The sequence below is a fragment of the Maniola jurtina genome, chromosome 7 (assembly GCF_905333055.1).
Source record: "Maniola jurtina chromosome 7, ilManJurt1.1, whole genome shotgun sequence".
Lineage (NCBI taxonomy): Eukaryota > Metazoa > Arthropoda > Insecta > Lepidoptera > Nymphalidae > Maniola > Maniola jurtina.
In genome coordinates, this window is record NC_060035.1 from 13281498 (window position 1) to 13299971 (window position 18474).

The following is an 18474-nucleotide window of genomic DNA, read 5'->3' on the forward strand; positions in this document are numbered from 1 at the left end:
CTACACTTTCAAACCCCTATTTTACCCCCTTAGGGGTTAAATTTTCAAAAATTCTTGTTTAGCGGATGTTTTAGTCATAATAGCTCTATCTGCATGCCATATTTCAGCCCGATCCATCCACTACTTTGAGCTGATATGCTCTGATACATAAGTCAGTCAGTCAGTCAGTCAGTCAGTGAGTCATTCAGTCATTCAGTCAGTCAGTGAGTCATTCAGTCAGTCGGTCACTTTTCCTTTTATGTATTTAGATCAGGGACGGGTTTTCGTTTGTCTTATATTTTACCTTGACCTGATGATGATGTAGATTAAGACGGAAGGCGTTGGGAAAAGTATGGCAGTTACATAAGCCCTTAGATTAGTTTCTACATGACATCGTTCCATAACAAATTGGTTGGCCAGTAGGGCAAAGGCCCACAAGAATGTCCAAACCGGGCCCAATTGAAAGTGATGAATGCAATCACCTCTGATCACTCGACTATACTATCTGACACTAACTATCTCTATCTTGGACTTCGTCTGTGTTGGTGTTAGCTGGCGGGCGTGCTCTGCCTTTTTGGAGTGTTTTTTTTTTGTTGGTAAAACTGACTGGAAAGCGCTCTAAGGGGGAGTGTGCGTATGTCGGCGAGCGCCGGCACAGACGGGGTCCATATTTGTATAGTTTAACTAACTTGTTACAAATAACTACAAACTTGACATTGGCTAATCTTTGTAAAGCCAGACGAGAGAGAGAAAAAAAATCTCTATCTAACCGTGATAGCCTAGTCTCAGAATACAATATTAAATACACTTGTTCTAACTCTTAGCTTAGTTATAAATATAGAACAAGTATAAATTAAAAATTTATAACACCCCCGACAAGTGAATTTTACAGTAACTAGAAAAGAGCTGATAACTTTCAAACGGCTGAACCGATTTTCTTGGATTATAGCTAAGAACACTCTCGATCAAGCCACCTTTCAAACAAAAAAACTAAATTAAAATCGGTTCATTACTTTAGGAGCTACGATGCCACAGCCAGATACACAAACACACAGATACACACGTCAAACTTATAACACCCCTCTTTTTAGGTCGGGGGTTAGCAAAGAATAGAATAATAGACGTATAATACGTTTGTATGGAGAAGCGCGTAAGAAGTGCACCCTTAAAATTAGTTACGCGGATGGACCGTAAAAAGGAAATTTCTGTTACATACAATACGAATATCGCGTTCACTGCCAAAGTCATAAATACCAAAGGATTTAATCTTAATTATACACTAATTAATTTAAATAAGTATAATTTATTTCTGCAGCACAGAAAAACAAATTTCGTACATCTTAATCATTTTATATCTGTCATAAATCTAGCTTAAAATGAATGATACCATCTCAAAGTCAAAATAAATAATGCCATAATTTAATAAAAATTAAAATTTGCATGCGGTTTAACGCTTGAATGAAATGAATAAAAAGATATAAAGACTAGATTTTACCCGCGGGTTGACCGCTTAATTTTTTTTCCAAGCTTAATTCTAACTCTAACTTTCCGGGATAAAAAGTAGCTTCTGTCACTTTAATAATATGACAGTGCAGAAAATCACGTTGCGACGTGATTGGAAAACAAACCAACACACAAACACACTTTCACTTGGGTAGTGATATTAGTACAATACGGAAATAAATTAAAAATCCATAATAGATACTTCTAATATAATATATTTTAGCCCGCGTCTTTGTTTGCGTGGATTCAAGTTTTTAAAAAAGGGTCTTGACTCTTGACAGACAGACGGACAACGAAGTAATCTATAAAGTATAAGGTTTCCTTCTCAGGGTTTCGTATCCGAAGGGTAAAAAAGCTTCTGCTGTCTTAGTCGAGCGGTATGATATATCTAGACCTAGGTCTGTCCGTCCGTCTATTAGTCTGTCAGCGGGCTGTATCTCGTGAACTGTAACAGGTAGAGAGTAGAAATTTAAAAAAAAAGGGTATGTCTATTGCAAGGAATAAAAAGAATTCAAAATGGCGGTCATGAAAATGAAAAATTTAAAAAGTGTTATTTCTTGGAACCCTCCGTGTGTGCATCCGACTCGCACTTGGCCAGGTTTTTCCTATTGCGGTCAAACCCCTAAAAATGTTAAGTTTTTCAAGATACTTAGTGGAAACTTCACTAACAAGGTTACACTCTAACCTAGACTCTGACTCTACAATTACTATAATAATATGACGGTATCGCACGCCGTAATTTTTCACTTGACTCAAACTAATAAAGTACTTATTCCCTTTTATTAAGTACTAGTCAAACAGCAGAGTTATACTTGCCGAAACTGCAATTATATTCCCACGATCAAGATCACTGTTTGATATCTGAGACGTAACGGAAAAACCGTCTTACTTTTTTATCTATTTAATTGTCTAGTTCTCATTTGAAACGGTACACCAATCCACGTGGAACCTTTTAGTCATGATCAAGATTTATATACTTCACTAGAAAACTTACTTCGTGCGCCAGGATAGGTATCAATAGATTTTTCAAATTTTTGTGGAAACCACCAACCAAGCTGTAGATGATGCTCGCAAGTCTGTTCATGTGCATTTACATTTTTAGGGTTCCGTCCTTATAGGATCACTTTGTTGTCTGTTTGTCTGTCTGTCTGTGTGTCCGTCTGTCCGTCCGTAGGTCCGCCCGTCCGTCGTGTCTGTCTAGAAACCCTTTAGGGTACTTCCCGTTGACCTAAAATTATGAAAGGCAGGTAGGTAGGTCTTATAGCACAAGTAAAGGAATCAATCCGAAAACCGTGAATTGGTTACATCATTAAAAAAAATGTGTTTCAATTTTCAAAGTAAGATAATTATACCAAACGGGGTATCATATGAAATAGCTTAACCTGTACATTCTGAAACAGATTTTCAATTTATTTTTATGCATGACAGTTTTTGATTTATTGTGCAAAATGTCGGAAAAATTATCCGAGTACGGAACCCTCGGAGCGCGAGTCTGGCTCGCACTTGGCTGGTTTTTATTTTTAATATACATTTTTTTTCATTAAATCATTCTGTAAAGCTAAAATTACAGATAACATCTAAACACTATCTAGATAATTTTTCAGCGATTGCAATAGTAGTTTTTACGTAAGAAATTATTGTAAAGCGTGTCCAAACAGCGTATAGTGTTTCAAAAAACATAAACAATAAACTTAACTAGGTAGTAAAAATTCAAAAATAGTAATTAAGTTAATAGCAGAGCAATAAAACTACTTTATTACGTGTTGGTATCTACGATATTTTTATTTTTCGTACGAGTGAGCTTAAGGTATCTTGTAGACGGACCACAAAAAATTAAAAAAGCGTCCTACTTTTTTGTAATTTCTCTGCGATTAATTTCGAATGTAAAATGTTTTTGAAATCGGACTGTGTCAGTGTTAAAATTTTGTTTTCTCAAATTAAAGCTAGTGAAATATACAGGCAATAACTGGGCAAGGTACAAACGAACGACTAAAAAAACTGGTCAGCGTATCTCTACGTGAACATGTCAACTGAAGTGGCAATGGCCGGAGCACATAGCTCGAAGAACCTTTTTAGCGGTTTTGTAGCGTCAATCAATAGACTACATTTAAATAGGTTATTCATTTTTTATACTCTATAATAATTAGAAGACCTAGTTTCCTAAATTTCTTCTGTTTTTCTCCCATTTCTATTCAAAAGGGAGATATCTTCAGTTCGGGAGATAGTAATCGCTAAAGGAAAACTTACTTACGCTTTTAAAAGGAGAAAACCTCTTTGAAGAATCTCTCTCTGTCTTACACCTATTCTGTTATATACAATCTCTAAATAAAGTTTTCTTTCTTTGTTGAGAATCGTGACTTCTTCCAAAGGTTTTCAAATTTTGAAAATTAATCATTCAGTAAGTTTGAGCTAGGGACCGCTACTTATGGGCTATACATTCGCGTATAAAGTTCAGAAAAGTAGCCCGTCTGTGAATACCCTAACAATGAGAATTGACCAACGAAACAGTAATATCCATCAAGCGTAGGTACACAAAAGTAGCGTTATGTTATGATACCATATATGATATTCTCTACGCTCCAGTTAGCGTCATAAAAGTTATTTTCTTACAACTGTGCGATCTCTTTTGACAGCCTGCTATGGCATATGGATAAAGGCCAGAGTAACACAAGACATCGAATGGGCTCTAAAAGTTGCCCGTCTTGGAAAGAAAAGGTGCCTGGCGGAAGGATCAAAGAGCCAAAAAACGGGGTTTAGGAGCAGGAAATGGTGCAATAGGCTCGCAGATAAAGGTCCTGCAAATAAACCTGGACAGAACGCGAGCTGCCCATGACCTGCTCGAAGTGACGGCGAAAGAATATAACATAGACGTAGCTATCGTGGCGGAGCCAAACAGAAAAATAGCGCAAGCCCGAGAGTGGGTAACTGACCGGAGAGGTGATGCAACTATAGTGGTGTACAATAAACAGACCCAAATAAAGGAAGTGGCTCGGGGAGATGGTTTCATTGCAGTAAACCTCTCAGGGCTCACGTTATATAGTTGCTACTTCTCACCAAACTCAAGCTTGGAGGAATTTGAGCATGATTTAAACGAGCTTTTCGAAAGTATTGTGTCACAACGTGGTGATATTCTAGTAGCCGGAGATTTTAACGCGGCGTCAAGAGTCTGGTCAAGCAAGGCTGAAAATGCTAGAGGACGCCATATTATGGAAATGCTTGCTAGTGTAGATATGGTAACGGTAAACGTGGGGGTTGCCCCGACATTTCAAAGAGGTGCAAAGAATTCCACGCCAGACATAACATTTGCTAGTTCAGGTCTGGCGCAGAGAATAACTGAATGGCAGGTCCTAGACGAGGATAGCCTTAGTGGTCACCGATACATAAAATTCCACATATCCCGGGATGAATGGAAACCGCCAAAGCAGCAGCGGGTAGGATGGAGACTGGATAAGTTAGACCAGAAAATACTGGAGACCGTCTTGAAGGAAAAGGAGATCAGCACACCTGAGGAGCTAGTGATGGCAACCACGAAAGCTTGTGATAGAGCAATGCCAAAAAAGGGGCTACCTAGGAAAACACCTGTTTACTGGTGGAATGCAGCGATAAAGCAAAAGAGAGATCAATGCACAAGACGCCGCAGAATATACACCCGTGAAAGACGGAAAAAGGCTAAGGAAGATTCAAAGGAGGATGAGACTAACGCAGAAAGTATTCAACAAATGAAAGAAGAGTATAAGACAGCGAAAATAGCTCTCCAACTTGCCATTACCAAGTCAAAGGCCGAGAAGTGGAAAGTGCTCTGCGACGAGGTAGACCAGGATACCTGGGGACTAGGGTACAGAATCGTCACGAAAAAACTGCGACAAACCCCACCTCAGTTGGACATGGACCTCATTAAATCTGTGGTCAGAGTCTTATTCCCATCTCACGGAAACTTCGGCCGGATTATGGCAGATGCCTCCGAAATGGCGGAATTAACAGAAGAAGAGATAAGAAAGGCAGCAGAAGGGCTTAAGCCAAAAAAGGCCCCAGGACCTGATCTTTTGTGTCCAGAGATCGTTAAATTAGCGGTGCAGATGATACCCGAGAAAATCAAAAGGGTAATGCAAATGTCCTTTGCCTCAGGAACATTTCCGGCAGCCTGGAAGATAGCGAGTCTGGTCTTACTTAGGAAGGCCAAAAAGCCAGCAGATGACCCAACAGGATACAGACCAGTCTGCCTGCTCGCCTGTTATGGCAAATTGATGGAGAGACTGCTTCTCAACATGATTGAAAACCTACTGCCAGACCACGGCGGCCTCTCCGACCATCAATATGGCTTTAGACAGGGTCGGTCCACGCTCATGGCTGTAAGGAGAGTAACGGAAACCGCCATGAAGGCAAGGCAAGGCACAAAGAAAACCAGAAAGCTATGTGCGCTGATCTGCCTTGACGTGAGAAACGCTTTCAATTCAGCTTCGTGGAGGGAGATCCTTTTAGAGATACGGATGAGAGGTTTCCCAGGCTACATTCAAAACCTGCTTAGTAGCTACCTGGAGAACCGATACATTGAGGTGAAGGATAGTAAGGGTTTGGAGGAGAGGATCCAAGTTAGTAGCGGAGTTCCACAAGGATCCATACTTGGTCCAACACTGTGGAACATTCTATATGATGGCGTTTTCCAAATAACGCAGGAAGAAGGCATAGAACTGGTGGGGTTCGCTGATGATTTGGCTCTGTTAGTCGTGGCCAAAACTGAAGCTACCCTCATGACACGGGCAAACACAGCACTTGACCGAATAAACACATGGATGAAAGGAAGGCAGCTCTCCCTAGCGCCGGAAAAAACTGAAGCGATAGTGTTTAGTGGAAGGCGAAGGCTAAACCCCATTAATTTTTTGATCCAAGGTGCTAGAGTAACACCAAAAGAGCACATTAAATATTTGGGAATATGGCTGGATAAGAGTCTTAACTACAAAAAACATATAGAAGAGGTAGCTAATAAAGCCCAGAAGCTGACAGAGGCACTATACAGACTTATGCCTACAAAAGGAGGGCCTAGAGCGAGCAAGAGGAGGGTGTTGGCATCAGTGGCCCACTCCATAATTCTTTACGGGGCACCAATATTCAGGGAAGCTATGAAGGTGGAACTGTACAAGAAGAAATTGGAAGGAGTCCAAAGACGACTGGCTATAGGTATTTGTGGAGCATATCGAACAGTCTCCACTGAAGCCGTGCTGGTGATAGCTGGGCTTATCCCTATAGCGAAACTGGTAAGCGAACGCGCTAAGCTGTTCGATAGCAAGGAGCAAACACTTATAGAAGTGCGAGAGGACACCTTGAAGGAGTGGGCAAACGAATGGTCGGGAGCAGGAAAAGGGAGCTGGACCAGAGAACTCATCACCGACTTGAAAAAATGGCACACTAGGAAGCATGGGGAAGTAGACCGCTGGCTGACACAAGCGCTCAGCGGTCACGGGGTGTTTAACACCTACCTCTTCGCAATTGGGAAAGCACCGAGCGAAGGCTGCTTCTTTTGTGGAGAGGAAGACACCCCGAGACACGCAATATTCGAATGCCCAGGTAGTGCCGACATAAGGGCAAAAGCGCTTCGATCGACCGACGCGGAGGACGTGAATGCCGGAAATCTTATGGCGCGCATGCTGTCGAGCGAAGACACCTGGCTAAGATATAGCCAAATGCTGAGGGCTACCATGATGCGAAGGGAGGAGAAAGAAAAAGAAGAAAAGAAGAAGATAGAGATCTAGGAGGTCAGCATGATGTAATGCCACGCAGTTCCGTGCTCACCTTTGCAGACATGGGGAGGTTATTTTAGTCCGTGCAAGTCGGACACACCCTGCCAGCAGGCAGATGTCCGTAGGGATTTTTTCCTCCCCCGAAGAAAAAAAAAAAAAAAAAAAAAAAAAAAAAAAAAAAAAAGCCTGCTATGGCACAGTGGTACTAATGCTTACCTTATAAGCCTAATCTGAGGTGGATCGTTGATCATTGTCGATCAAAATATGATATACTAGCTGACGCCCGCGACTTCGTCCGCGTGGAGTTAGGTTTTTCGAAATCCCGTGGGAACTCTTTGATTTTTCGGGATAAAAAGTAGCCTATGTGCTAATCCAGGATATTATCTATCTCCATTCTGAATTTCAGCCAAATCCGTCCAGTGGTTTTTGCGTGAAGGAGTAACAAATACACACACACACACACACACACACACACACACACACACACACACACACACACACACACACACACACACACACACACAAACTTTCGCCTTTATAATATTAGTGTGATAGTGTGATGATGACTCCAGTACACATTGGCCCATGCGTTCGGCGAAAGCATGCCACCAGCGATCTCTATGTACTCCGCACTAGATAGATGGATAAGTACTTTACTAAGTAAGTTAAAACTACATATGCAAAGATGATCTTTTTACTACAAAGCAATCTCCACCAGGCAGAGGATGGTTCATTGCGAAAAAAAGTGTTCTATGAAGTTATCAAAATTAGTATGACACTGAACATCAAGATGAAAGCTAAAACAAGTTGCAGTCCGCAAAAATGTTAGTCTGAGATCAGAATGACCCATCACTAGATGGGTCTATGCACTAGCATAGTACATAGAGGTCATTCCACGCAATTTTGTGAGAGCTACTTGCAAATTGCACCAAGGTATTTATATCTTGTACCTACTTGTGTAATTAATAAAATACGAGTAAAATATTATAATAAGTGGTTTAGTACACATTCGCCGAGTGCGTTAGGCCAATGTGTAGTAGGCTCTAGATTACACAGATTACTGAGTTTGTTGTGGGCTCTTCTCAGAACTGAGCGCGTTTGGAACCCTCGTAGCTTTAGTTTTAAGTTTACGTTATTAATTAACACCACTATATCATCATGCAAATCTAACAATTCTGGCCATCAAAAGGAGTGCAATAATACCTACTTTTAATAAATGATTTGACTTTGAATATACATATATTATTAAGCCGAGCTTAGTCAGTTAGTTGCATACATTAAGCCGGAAAAGGATGGTAGGTCGAGACACTTTCGTAACGACTTTAAAACTGGCACAGGTAATAAAATTCCTAATAATGTAATTTGGTCTGTTGTAGTTATAAATCATCTCAATCGAGTGTAGTCTAGGAGCTAGTGAGTGATATAATGTTCACGATTAAAACGCGGGGGAATTGTCGACCTACCAAGGTCTGCCTTACAGGTTAAGCAAGGTGTATTCGTAGTGACGTTAGGTACGGTCAGCCTCAGAATTCCGTGAAACTATTGCATCAAAAACCTGTCTCACTTATGACTTTTTCTATAAACACGCCACGTCTAACGCATGTGCATAACCGTGCCACGCGAATATGATTAAGGTGCTAAACGACTTACGGCCTTCGACTGTACAGTGGTAAAAATGCTGAAATACAGATTGTGATCCTTGAAATCATAATATTTAATATGCTTATTATTTGTTTTTGTAAAAACTTTTACCTATTTGGTATCGTCGATTTTAGAAAGGTATATATTTACAGCCATAATCAGTATAATCAATCTTTTAGTAATCTGATGATTAGTTACTTAGCAATTGTCACTTGCTAGCAGCTCTTATTGTAGCCAATTAGTCTATAAATTAAAAAAAAACCTTACCATTTTTGATGCCAAGTAATTTATCAATAGATTACAGACAGATTAATATCAAGTTTGGCCGTTAAAGATTATAATTAGTCTTGACCATGTCCATGATTGCTGCCACGTATAAGCTAAGTACATTCAAGGCAAGAGTGAATAGGTATTTTCTAGGCAAGTGCACTCCAACCTAGATCTTTTCATTGTTTTTCACTACGGATGATTTAATATCATGCGCAAGCCTATCTTAAATAAAAAAGATGCAAATAAAAATCTAAGATTGTGAGAAATTAATTACTAATTACTATGCTACATAACATAATAGTAAATTGTTGATAAAATACTTTAAACAATTTTCTCATTAGCTCTTGGTGTATAAGTGGTACACATTCCTCATCCGGACTGAGCTTTTAATTAAGCATCAACATCTAGTCAAGTCAGATAATTACTATTGTTTAATTAATTTTTTTTTGCTCATACGCTTGCGCAAATCCAACTTATTATAATAGAGTGGGTGTAAATTCGTGCTAATATTATAAATGCGAAAGTATGTATGTCTGTCTGTTACCTTTTCGCAGCCCATCTGTTGACGTCAGCCTTATGCTTACATCCCGCAAATGAACGGGTGGATACTAACGGGATTTTAAAAACCTAAATCCACCTGGACGAAGTCGCGGGTATCATAATATATTGGCTACAGGAGGTAGCTTGCACCCCAGAGACGGGCAAAGGATATTTTTATCCCGGAAAAACAAAGTGTTGCTCGGAGTTTTTCAAAAAACTAAATCCACGCGGGCGTAGTCGCGTGTCGCGAGCATCATATTCTATTTACAATACTTTCTGGTCTGGCCCAGTGGGAGGCTTCGGCCGTGGCTAATTAGTACCGGCAAAAACATAGCGCTAACCAATCTGGTTTTCCAGTACGATGCCTTGTAAAAACCGTTAAAGAGGCAGGTACAATCTACCATATCCCTTCTTAACCCGCTTTCATCTTTAATTACTATAGTTAATCTTTAATTAAAAATTAATTACTAATTATTATTACTAATTACAATTGAGATGGTAGTCAATGGCTACCCGCAACTTCGTGATATAATTTATAGCCTTTAGCACACAGGGATAATGCTATCCATCAGTGAAAGGATTTTGAGCGTCAGATCATTAGTTCTGAAGATTATGCCCTGCATATAAACTAACTAATTAATAACTGTTTATAATACTAAGCTTTTTCCCGCGGCTTCGCTTAGTCTTTGTGATTAAGTAGGTATACTTAATTTATAACCTATAGCACGGACTTCGTCTGTGATGGCGTTTGCTGGCGCGCGTGCTGTGCTTGTTTGGAGTGTTTTTTTTTTGTTAAGAGTGGCTGGTTTTTGTGTTAGTTGGTGTTTTTTGGTGGTGGAACTGACTGGGAAGCGCTCTAAAGGGGCGCCGCGCGTATGTCTGCGGGCGCCGGCGCAGACGGAGTCCATACTTGTATAAATTCAATAACTTGAAAATATCACAAACTTGATATTGGCTAATCAGAGTAAAGCCAGATTTAAAAAAAAAAACCTATAGCACTCACGGATAATGTAGCTAAGTATCCGTGAAAGAATTTTCAGAATCAGATCATGAGTTCCGGAGATCACCCCTACATCCAAACTTGCAAACTTTACCTATTTATAATTGAAATTAAACAGAATAGGTAGAAATCTACGCATTTATAACATTAGAAGGATAGGATTTCACAATAGGAAAAATACCAATATTTCATATGATTCAGTTTTTAACACGCACTTGAACCGCCTTGTAATCGTCCGGCTTCGGAAACCAACATCCCTTTTGAACTATTTTACAAGAGTTTTACACTCTACTTAGCATATTGGTTAAATATCACCGTGCACACGAAATTTCCTATATCACACTAATATTATAAAGGCGAAGGTTTGTATGTGTGTGTGTGTGTGTGTCTGTTACTCCTTCACGCAAAAACTACTGGACGGATTGGGCTGAAATTTAGAGTGGAGATAGATTATACTATGGATTAGCACATAGGCTACTTTTTATCCCGGAAAATCAAAGAGTTCCCACGGGAATTTTAAAAAACCTACATCCACGCGAACGAAGTCGCGGGCATCAGCTAGTTCCTAATAAATCATTACCTACAAATGTAAAACCTACTCGTAGTTTCAGAAATTCTGTGGATTCTTAGCAATCTTGCGAAATTATCTAAAATTGTAATAAATAGAGTCCATAGTTCATGATTTTGATCACTGAATACAAAGTTGAACTCATTTTCAAGCAAAACAGCCTAAAACTATGCTAAAACTGAGTACATAATATTTCGTGATTTCGTTCAAAACTTAGGTATGGTTATATAGTTAGCGTATATTTAACAGCTCCTCAATTAGTACACATATATTATATCCTCAATTAGTACACATATAGTAGACATAGGGTACTTTTTAAAACCTGAATCCATGCGCATGAAGTCGCGAGCATCAGCTAATTAATTATTTATTTAATAATTTAACTCTGGGTTGGTTCACATTATTAGAAATCGTTCAGTAGAAATCGGTTAAGCGGATGAGTCTTTAGGAATCCCGTGGGAACTCTTTGATTTTCCGGGATAAAAAGTAGCATATGTCCGTCCCAGGGATATAAGCTAACTCTGTACCGTCAGAATCGGTTAAACTGTTGGGCCGTGAAAAGGTAGCAGACAGACAGACAGACGGACAGACAGACAGACAAATTTTCGCATTTACAATATTATAGTGTGAATTAACATTTTGAAGTTTAGAAACACTTTATAAATCTTAAAACTTTTTCGATCTAGAATAACCGACAGTGTTAATAAATTCAATCTTTTACAACTTAATCGTAACAACTTGTGTTATGCGCTCCTAAAAAGGCTTAAGAATGATTTATTGAGCAATTTAAATACGAATGAGCATAACTTTTGCAGTACAATGTGTGTTAGACAAACAAAATCAAGTGTTATAGCACGGTAGTTATAGTATTCGGATAGTAAAATTAATTTGCGAGAATTTTAGCTATTATTTTTTATTACCTACTCGTATCAGGGGGCACGGCAGTGCCCCCGCCAAGACGAGCCAAACGGCGGCCGGGGCGCTACGTAGTACCTTTTTCTCGAAGTGTTTCGCCGTATTTTCGACCCGTCATAACTTCGGTCTGGATGACGCTAGAAAGCTGAAATTTTCAGTATAAGGTGTCCTTAGCAAATTTACCAAATATACTAAGTATCAAATATCTAGCTTTTATGGTTACAGATTTATTGATACCTAAAATACGCCGTTTTCGTCCCTCACTGATGATCATCACAATTCATAGTCTGTAATTCTAGGGTACTTCCAGAAGTCCTAGAAGGCTGAAATTTGGTATGTAGACTAGAAATTGCATACAAACTACAGGAAAATTAAGAAATTGGCAATGCCCCCCCTCTACGACTCTTATGGGAAAAGCAAATCTGTAAATTCTGTTCGTAGAATGCTGATATTTTCAGGATAAGATGTCCTTGGCAAATTGATTAAACGCATTGAGTATCAATTGTCTAGCTTTTATAGTTTCAGATTTATTGACAGTCAAAACTTCTAGTCTGTAATTCTAGGGTACTTCCCGAAGTCCTAGAAGGCTGAAATTTGATATGTAGACTAAAAATTGCATACAAACTACAGGAAAATTAAGAAATTGGCAATGCCCCCCCTCTACGACTCTTAAGGGAAAAGCAAATCTGTAAATTCTGTTGGTAGAATGCTGATATTTTCAGGATAAGATGTCCTTGGCAAATTGATTAAACGCATTGAGTATCAATTGTCTAGCTTTTATAGTTTCAGATTTATTGACAGTCAAAACTTCTAGTCTGTAATTCTAGGGTACTTCCCGAAGTCCTAGAAGGCTGAAATTTGGTATGTAGACTAGAAATTGCATACAAACTACAGGAAAATTGAGAAATTGGAATTTCCCCCCCTCTACGCCTCTTATGAGAAAAGCAAATCTGTAAATTCTGTCGCTAGAATGCTGATATTTTCAGGATAAGATATCCTTGGCAGATTGATTAAACGCATTGAGTATCAATTGTCTAGCTTTTATAGTTTCAGATTTATTGACAGTCAAAACTTCTAGTCTGTAATTCTAGGGTACTTCCCGAAGTCTTAGAAGGCTGAAATTTGGTATGTAGACTAGAAATTGCATACGAACTACAAAAAAATTAAGAAATTGGAAATTTCACCCCTCTACGCCTCTGTATGGGGGAAGCAAATCTTTAAATTCTATCGCTAGAATACTGATATTTTCAAGATAAGATGTCCTTGGCAGATTCATTAAACGTACTGAGTATCAATTATCTAGCTTTTATAGTTTCAGATTTATCGACATTCAAAACCTCTAGTCACAAATTCTAGGGTACTTTCTGAAGTCCTAGAAGACTGAAATTTGGCATTAAGTAGGAATTTCAAGAATTATGAACAACAGATAAATTAAGAAATCGGGTCCCCCTTCATCCCCTCGTATATGAGATGCATATCTGTAAAATCTGTTGCTCGAATACTAAAGTTTACAGGATAAGATGTCCGTGGCAGATTTATCAAACGTACCAAGTATCTGTGTTTCCGGAAGTCCTAAAATACTGAAATTTGGTATATCTGCTTCAAAATTGAGTTGCAAGATTCCACCCGAACAAACATACTTACATACGAGTACATTGCAAGTTAAATAAAAGCTTTTAAAAAAGAGGTGACGATAGAGAGTGGGCCATGAAAATGATGTACCTACACGAAATAGATCCAAAAAAAATTTAGGGCACCTGCCAAAAAGAAATGAAATCCCACTAAAAACATTTCATGTAAAAAGTTAGCCAAGACTCACAAGTTCATAATGTTTTCACTGTTAAAAAGTTATGAGATCTCTAGTAGAGCCAAGCCCCTAGCTGAGCTTAGATTTGTGCTGGCATGGGACCTATCCCAAGTCCAAAGTAATATAGCTCTTAAATGTTCTTGACTATATCACATTTATAACAATAAATAACAAATCACTCTACTTACAAAAAAGTACGGCTTGGCCGTTTAATGTTCGTAAAACTATTACATGACATAACATATTAAACGTTAAAAGTTATTAAACGGCCAAGCCGTCTTTTTTTTTACCAAGATGTAGGGTTTGTAGAATCAGAGCTTGTAAGTAGAGTGATTTGTTATTTATTGTTATAAATGTGATATAGTCAAGAACATTTAAGAGCTATATTACTTTGGACTTGGGATAGGTCCCATGGCCAGCACAAATCTAAGATCAGCTAGGGGCTTGGCTCTACTAGAGATCTCATAACTTTTTAACAGTGAAAACATTATGAACTTGTGAGTCTTGGCTAACTTTTTACATGAAATGTTTTTGGTGGGATAAATCTGATACACTTTTTGCTTTACAAAAGTTTACAAATATCTTTGAATTATAATTTAAATCCACAGCGGAACGAAATTGTACATGTAAATATTTGGAAGTTGTGTGTGTTTGTGCGTTTTCTGAAAAAACAACTGGGCTGAATTAAATGCTTTTCTTTTGCATTTAATTATAATTCATTAAGTAATTTAATGCATTAAGTATTATATTACTTCTGGCTTTTTAAAGGCCTCAAAGCTGCACGGAAAGTGTTTTTAATTTTTTAAGGCTTTTCTTCAAATAGAAGGAATACGTATTTCACGATTTTAGGAAAATACTAATTTTGACTTTCAGTTAAAAGTAAAGGAGTACATAGTAGGTAGGTATCCCGTTACCTATAAAATTAGGAAATTTTATGGGTAAGTAATGGAAAGGAAAAATTAATACGACTTTCACAGGCAGGTGGAGCAAAATATTCTACAACAACCTAATTTAATAGTTTTTAGTAAGTTTTTATACATGCTGTGGTCGTTTCAAATAGGTTGCAATCGCATTTATGCAATGTAATTTAAATGTAATTATCTAACTTTAGTATCACTGATTGTAACCAGTCTAACTCAAATAAAAAAAACTCCACGGACGAAGTTGCAGGCAAAAGACAGTTGGGGATAAATACTTCACTCGTGTTGATGCAAACAAGTGTAAATTAAAAATTTTCAACACCCCCGACAAATCATTTTCAAATAAATAATTATGTATATCTAGGCAACGTCCATCTTGACAGCTTGACATTTGTCAATTGTCACTTGAATATTATGAACCTAACGGTTATCTAACCTTCCTTTCTACAAGAAAACAAGAAAAGAGCTGATAACTCTTAAACGGCTGAACCAATTTTTTTAGATTATAGCTAAGAACACTCTCGATCAAGCCACCTTTCAAACAAAAAAAACTAAATTAAAATCGGTTCATTCGTTTAGGCGCTACGATGCCACAGGCAGATACACAGATACACAGATACACACGTCAAACCTATAACACCCCTCTTTTTGGGTGGGGGGTTAATAAAATAAGTAGATAAGTAGGTATATTTTTAATGATTCTACAGAGTGACGTGACGCAAGTGTATAGGTAAAAGTGCTGAGGTATATATAACCTACAATCCTCATACCAACTCAAAAGTAGGACAAAATCTTTACACTGCAAGCAAAATAATAACGTACTCGTATGTAATACAATTAGAATGTATGTCTGCTTACTATGAATTTTCTTGACCTACTGTTTCGTAATTATTGGTTAACACGAATTTGATAGGCCAAGCTTTTATGAGTGATCGGTTCTTAATTGATGAAAGATGATTAAAAATTAATGTTTCTTTCTTGTCTAGTGTTGTGTTGAATAATGTTTCTAGTCTTTTTGAGGAAATAATACGGGTTTGGTCTAAGATGGTAGCTTACCTATCTTAGAAGAAGCCTAATTGGAATCTACACTCAAAATCTTTAATGCAGTTTCTTATAGAATCTATAATACCCATCGCTCTACAAGAGGAGAAACTGACATGGCATGTCAATGTAGGTACAGCTTAAACCACTAATGGTCTAACTTTTTGAAGTTATGTGCATTTTAAAGCAATTAAACTGTCTTGCTTTAATGGTGAAGGAAAACATCGTGCAGAAACCTGCATGCATGAGTTCTTCATAATAATCTCAAAGGTGTATGAGGTCTGCCAATTCCTGGGCGGATTATGGCCTGCCCTTCTCATTCTGAAAGGAGACCCATGCTCAGTGGACCGACGCGACGGTAGGCTTCTAGTGATGATGATGATGAATAAATATTTATGAAGATTGTCACTGAACGAGATGGATGATGTAATCACCATAATATAACTTATAGGTCCATTTCATAACTGGACCAACCCGCTAACGAGGCTTTTACGTGTGAGGTGTGTGAGACCCACGCAAACCGGAAGCTTTTGGAACTGGATAGTACCAATAATGCTATGCCTCAAGAAGATCATCGATCAAGGTACTTCGTTACTTGGACAGGCAATATTATGTTGGTCATCATTTTTTTAACTACAGATTTTTGCAATGCAAATTGCATACAGCTTAAGGCCAAAATGCATTACAACTTAGACTTACACTATTCATATTAACACACGTAACTCCGAAGAGTTAGCCGTGCGCGCCCGGGTTGGAACCCCTGACCTACCGATTAGAAAACCGACGTTTAACCACTAACCGTCAAACCTTGATTATTAAAAACAAATTTTTGCCAATTTTTATTTAACACAACATTTAAAAAACCGGTCACGTTCAAATCGGACTCGCACATGAAGGGTCCCGTACCATTGTACACTAAATAATATATTTAATTATTATATTTTTAGGGTTCCGTGCCTCAAACGGAAAAACGGAACCCTTAAAGTATCACTTTGTTGTCTGTCTGTCTGTCGGTCTGTCATTTGTCCATTTGTCCGTCTGTCGAGTGTGTCAAGAAAACCTGTAGGGTACTTCCCTTTGATCTAGAATCAAAAATCTTAATGCATTTTATAAAGATTGAACATGATACATGTCATCTGAATGGTCCACTAAAGAAGCCCTTATCTTGGTTATGAGATTTCCAACGGAAGCATCCTTATAGTTCACTCTGGCTAAGCTATTAAGGCTTCTTACTTGACGTAACGTTTCTTAACATTAACACATCATTATTCACGCTCTCTTACAATCTAACTACCACTCCCTCTATCATTTTGACTATTAACAGGGCTCTCTCCGTCACTCGTTTCATACAATCGTAGAATATTAAGCAACCAAAATCCATGAAATTTTGCAGACATATTCTAGAAACTAATATCTGTGTCTGTGGTGTTTTGGATTTTTCTAAAAATATGTAGTTTTAAAATTACAGGGGCTCAAAGATTTGTATGAAAATTTTTAAGACCGCGTAACTTTGAAACCGAATATTTTAACAGAAATCTGGAAAACCACAAACTAATCCACAAAAAATCTAAAACACCACAGACACAGATATTAGTTTCTAGAATATGTTTGCAAAATTTCATGGACTTTGGTTGCTTAATATTCAAATGAAATTGGAACTACGATTGTATGAAACGAGTGACGGAGAGAGCCCTCTTAAAAAAAGGTCGCAGGTGCAACAAGTGTTTTGCAAAACGACAAAACAAGACAACAGCGTGTTACCAAACGTCAAACTTTCACCTAAATTAGAGCTCAAAGTGTCTACCGTAAAAAATACGCATACTTAGTAAAAGGGTTTGAATAATTCACCACATACCATAATTAAGACATAATGCTTTCTATTTAAATTAATTCGTCAATGAAAATATTCTATTAAATTACATAATTATGTAACTTTGAATCAATAAAATTATATAAAAAGAAAATTTTTTATTAAATTAAAAATTAATTATACAAACCTTTACAGCTCCTGGAAAAGTGGAGACACAAACTAAAAAAAATATACACACGCGATCGCGTAGTAAGAATTCGATTTTCGTAAATGGGACACAAAACACGTCAACCCTTCGAGATGGTCTGAAAGCAACTGATGTAAATGCTTCTTGCAGTAGGCTGCGCGGGCGCAGGCTGTACTGCGATGTTCATCGAAGCCTACACGTTATGCAATGTGAAATATTATGTTTTTGAGATCGCCCGTCACCGTTTTCTCTAGGCAATTTTGTCTTTACGGATTTGTTATGATATTTGTAGAGTTGGTGCACGTGATTATCGTTTGTGATCTGAATTCCTTTAGAGCCTTCTATTTGTTGAAAAAAACCGTGTTATCCTGGTGGTTAAGACTTCCGCCTCCTATTCACGAGGTCGAGGATTCAATCCCCGGCATGCCACTCAATCTTTTCGTAGATGTATCACTTGCTTTAACGATGAAGGAAAACATCGCCAGGAAACCTGCATGCCTGAAAATTCTCCATAATGTTGTCAAAGGTGTGTGAAGTCTGCTAATCCGCACTTGGCCA

General features: G+C 38.1%; 1 protein-coding gene across 1 annotated transcript in view; it reads right to left on the reverse strand.

Moving 5' to 3' along the window:
• Window positions 1–18089, reverse strand: part of LOC123867099 (elongation of very long chain fatty acids protein-like) — a 43509-nt gene extending 25420 nt beyond the window's left edge. Inside the window, exon 1 of the mRNA XM_045908977.1 lies at window positions 17917–18089. The gene's annotated coding sequence lies outside the window, so the exon portion shown is untranslated. The remainder of the gene's footprint in view (window positions 1–17916) is intronic.
• Window positions 18090–18474: the final 385 nt, after the last annotated feature.